This window comes from Rutidosis leptorrhynchoides, chromosome 4 (assembly GCF_046630445.1).
Source record: "Rutidosis leptorrhynchoides isolate AG116_Rl617_1_P2 chromosome 4, CSIRO_AGI_Rlap_v1, whole genome shotgun sequence".
Taxonomy (NCBI): domain Eukaryota; kingdom Viridiplantae; phylum Streptophyta; class Magnoliopsida; order Asterales; family Asteraceae; genus Rutidosis; species Rutidosis leptorrhynchoides.
In genome coordinates, this window is record NC_092336.1 from 638,679,367 (window position 1) to 638,684,748 (window position 5,382).

Here is a 5,382-nt window from a genome sequence, read left to right on the forward strand (position 1 = left end):
TCTTTGTTGATTGAAAGTGTTGTTTTGAGTTGGTTGGTTATTCGGACCTTATTGGTTGTACGAGTTATTGTTGGGTCCATTTGGATTGTAAAGAATGTTTTGATTTCGATTGAAGTTTAGCCTTGGCTGTTGATAATTATTCTGATAATTATTTCCCTGCCTTTGGTTCATGTAGGAAACATTCTCACGTTGTTCCATCGTTTGTTCAACATTACAATCTTTCGTTAAGTGTGGTCCACCGCATTGCTCACAACTGATTCGTATTGCATGAATATCTTTAGTCATCTTTTCCATTCGTCACTCGAAAGCATCTATTTTTGCAGAAACGGAATCAAAGTTATGGCTAGAATCGGCTCTAGCCGCTTTAGATGAATGAAAAATATCTTTTTTCTGATGCCACTCATAATAGTGGGATGCAGTGTTATCAATTATCTTGTGAGCTTCGGTTGCGGTTTTCTTCATAATGGAACCACCAGCTGCTGTGTCAATGTCTTTTCGTGTGGCGATGTCGACGCCTTTATAGAAAATTTGCACTATTTAAAAACTATCTAAACCGTGTTGAGGACATCCTCTCAACATCCTTCCGAATCTTGTCCATGCTTCATATAACGTTTCATTTAGCTTTTGCACGAACGTGGCAATTTCTCCTTGAAGTCTCACAACTTTAGATGCCGGAAAGAATCTTTGAAGAAATTTCTCAACTAAAACATCCCATGTGTCAATCATTCCTTCAGGTAACGATTCTAACCAATCTTTAGCTTCTCCCTTTAAAGTCCAGGGAAACAACATAAGATAAATAGTTTCATCCTTAACTTCTCGGATTTTAAATGGATTACAAATCCTATTAAAAGTTCGAAGATGTTCGTTTGGATCTTCTTTTATTGTACCACCAAATTGGCACTGATTGGTGATCATGTGTAGGATTTGTCCTTTGATTTCAAAAGCTGATGCTCTAACATCTGGCTGATTAATGGAGTGACCTTGACCCGTGCGTATGGCTCTCATTCGGTCTTCCGTGCTTTGAGGTTCTGTTATTTCCATTTTTGAATTTGCTGAATCCGAATCACTAGAAGATTTTGATTTAACATTTTGTGGTTCAGGAGGAATTATTAGTGGTTCTGGATCTTGGAATTGTCCCTGAATATCCTCCGGGTTCTCAATTGTGAAGTCGGGTTCAAAAAATGGATTATCGAAAATTTGAGTTGGAGAACTTGTTCGACTAGATAATGATTCTAAAGAAAAATCAACGGCAACAATATTAGCTAGATGTCTTGATCTGGTTACAGGAGGTGAACGTATGAAAGGTGGTGAACGTTTTGCTCGGTGCATTCACTGAATATCCTATTAGTTATAAATATAAAAATTATATAAGTTATCAAATTAATAGACTTTTTTGATTTTGCCCACGTTTCGAATAGCCAATAGATGCAGCAGGTAGCCAGGACCCTTTAAATCAGAAGCACACAACTCGCCACCTACAAATCCAACTATTACTACGAACCAGAAAATTTGAATGTCTATCAATTTAATCGCTTAAATTAATTTTTCGTTTGAAATTTTAGAGAAGAAATAGAAAATTCGATGTCCTAAAAACTAGAGCGTCGAGAAATAAGAAGAAAAAGATTGCGTCGAAAAAATAAAAGGTCGAAAAATAAAAATAAGAAAGTAGCGCGTCGAAACTTAAAAGGTACTAAAATTTATAAACAGCGTCGCAAAATTCTAAAGCACCTAAATCTTCATCTAAAGAAAAGGTACTTAAGGGATTTTACGGCAAATCTTAGAAATCTAGAAATAAAAATAAACTACGGCAAAATACTAGACTTAAAACTAAGGTAAATAACACTAAGGAAAAAAAATAAAAACTAAGGAATTCTAAATGTAAAAACTAAAGGAAACTTAAAACTAAGGAAAAATTACTCTAAGTGAATCGTAAATTTACAATATTTTTGTGTTTTTCAAGATTTTAAGATTTAAGATTTACAGTATAGTGGTAAGTATTGCCGCATGTCACGCGGGTGACCCGGGTTCGATCCCCGACAGCGGCGCCAAAAACTTGATGTGTTCTAGAGGGTGTGTATGAAAAGGCTATCAGTTTTATATTTATTTACTACAGGAAATCACCTAAATTAAACTAAAACACAAAAGATAAGTATACCTATCGTGTAATAATATAGCTAAGGTAAAGTCCGGGAGGTCGATCCGTGGACACTATTATTGAGTGTCTTACTAGGTCAAATTAGTTAATTAAGTAGTTAAACTAGATATAGTAATATATAGTAATTATAGGTAACTTTGGGGGGATTTACCGTTTAATGACCGGTTTGTCGATTTTGAGAATAATATCACAGTTAAAACCTAATGAAAAATATTAAATATAAATATAACTTATTTTAAAGAGTAAAGTAAATGAAAACAAATAAAAGTGAAATAATTAAAAATATAAATAAAGCGTAAAAATAAAAGTGCGATAATTTAAAGTACGATAAATAAAATGACGATAAATGAAAGTACGATGAAATATAAAATAAAGGAATTATGCTTATTTAAACTTCTGTAATCATGATGTTTGACGTTTTGATTTTAATTTATTATCATGGGTTAATTGTCCTTTGTCCTGGATTATTCGATACGTCTATCTGGTTTTTGTCCACAACAGTCCATCGGCCATAATTATAAAGTGCGAGTATCCTCGTCAAATTACCCTTATACCCGAAGTCAAATATTTCAACTAATTGAGGACTTAAACTGTAACAAGGTTTTAATACTTTGTTAATAATTACACCAATTTTCCTTGTATGTAATCCACCCCTGTTTTAATGAGTCCATTGACTATTAATCCATCCCCGTGTCCGGTCAAATGAACAATTATTAGTACTTATAAATATCCCGCCCATCGTATCCGATCGAGTGTATGTAGTTATTTATAGATACGTCAAATTGTAATCTTTATATTAAATTAACGAACTATCATTTAGTTAAAAAAATATAAAGCCCATTAATAGCCGATAGTCTAATTTCCACAAGTGTCGGTGTTTTGTTCAAACCCTAATTATGGTCCAAAGCCCAATTACCCAATCTTAATATTTAGCCCAACATCACGATTACTTCGACTTAAATAAGCATAATAATAACCTAGTTACGGGACATTAATTTAAAAAGGAAGAACATAACTTACAATGATTATTTATAGCGTAGCGTTACACGGACAGAGTTTCGATTTAAAACCCGTAAAATATTCTTATAATAACCCAATTATTATTAAACTTAAATTAAAATTATAATTATAAAATATAAATATATATACATCGTATATGATATGAGAAAGGAAAAGAAAAAGGTGTAGTTTCTTCATTACTCCGTGCCTGCTTTTATAGACAAATGATTGATACTGTTGTAGGTGCAATGTTAGTTGGCTACCATTCAAAGTTGAATCAATAATATCTCGTTGCGAATTATTGATTTGAAATTTTCACTTATGACCCTTTAACTATGCTCAATTAACAACTTTTTATTATTTATTATTATTCTTATTATGAATTATTTAAATATTATATTATATTCTTGTGCGTAGTTAACTTGTACTTTCAGCTCCGTTGCATCGAGCGTTGAAAGTTGGTTCATGTCTCGGTTCCGGATTTTCGAACGCCTTTTCATTTAATTTAATATCTTGTACTTTGCGTTTTGCAGCTTGTACATTTGTAATTTTGAGACGTTTCTCATCAATAAATTGAACCACTTGAATTGTACTTTGTACTTTTTAGCTTTTTGGTCATTTTCATCTTCAAATCGTCGAACCTGTCTTTTGTCTTTACCTTTTATTATTTAAACGATAATTACTTGAAATTAGAACAATTGCAACTAAAAGCTTGTCTTTCTTGAAGGATAATGCTATGAAATATATGTTCGTTTTTAGCATTATCATATGCGTATTAAATATACCTATATACAAATATCATTTATTTGTTAAATTAATGATAATACCAAAATAATAAATAATTAGATTTAGTAATGATGTTTGAAAATATTAATTTTGGATAATAACATTTCACTTTATTTGTAATAATAATGAAAGTAATAATGATAATATTAAAGTAATAATAATAAAAATAAAAATGTAATTTTAATAAAAAGATACTCTTAATAATCATGATAAAAATAATACTTTTAATAATAATGATGATAAAATAATGTTTATATAAAATCGTGTCGGTGATAATAATACCATTAGTATTGCTAATAATACTAACTATAAAAAAAATAAACATCTTACTACAAATGATAATAAGATTAATAATAACTATACTAATAATCATTTTAATAATAATGGTGATAATATTAATTATAATACTTATGTCATTAATAATAATGATAATAATAATAATAACAATACATAGATTAATAACAATAACAATGATAATAATTATAATACTAGTACTAATAACAATACTAATAATACTTATAATAATAATATTAGCAATGATAATACTAATAAGTTTTAGTTGATGTTACTTATAATAAATGATATTCATAATACTTAATAATAATAATAATAATAATAATAATAATAACAATAATAAAAATTTTAATATAGAGAACTACCTCAAAAAGCTTTCCTAAAAAAATATTGCCATGAACTAGACTCGAACCCGAGACCTCTCGGTACCCAACATAACACCTTAACCATCCCTTCTATCACGCTTTTCTTAATTCATATCCATTCTATATCTTTATATCTATTAACTTTCTGTATCACTTCATCTTCTTCCTTTAAAAATCAAATCGATCAAAAATTTATCATAACATAAACATAATCAAAATCCTACGGTTTATTCATAATCATCATCTTTATCAACCTAACTCGCCAACATAATCATCATTCATGTTCATCACTAATATCATCCTCTCTTTCTCGCTTATCATTCCACTGTATCACTAATGCAGCAGATACAGGAGCTGTAATAGTGGTTTGAACGAAACAGAAAGGAAGAAATAGAACGTAGCAGATAGCGATTTAATTATGTATAGAAACTAGCGAAGGAGCAACAACAGCTAATCGATTTCAATTCGATGTTGGGCCAGAAAATACTTAGGCTTGAATAGTTCTTGTTGGGCCAAGGTAACTGATATAAGGCCATCACCTTCTATCCTTTTAAAACAATTGGGTTGTTGAATTGATCCTGGTTGGTGACAGAAGTAAAGGGGTGGGGTTAGGTCCGACAGAAAGGAAAACAAACTGCATCACTTTTTCTTTTCTTCGTTCATTAATCAATATCTGTTACTTCACGCGTTTTAAACTCCACATACCTCAAAACAGAAAAAAAAAACTGCACCATTTTATCTTCAACTAGCTTGTGACAACAAATAAATTCACATTAGTTCACG

The 5,382-nt window shown here is 30.5% G+C and overlaps 1 non-coding gene across 1 annotated transcript; it reads left to right on the forward strand.

Annotated features, from left to right (window-relative positions):
* Window positions 1–550: 550 nt before the first annotated feature.
* On the forward strand, window positions 551–657 carry LOC139845718 (small nucleolar RNA R71). Its single transcript, XR_011758480.1, has one exon. It is a non-coding gene; the product is annotated as a small nucleolar RNA R71 (small nucleolar RNA).
* The last annotated feature ends 4,725 nt before the right edge of the window (window positions 658–5,382 follow it).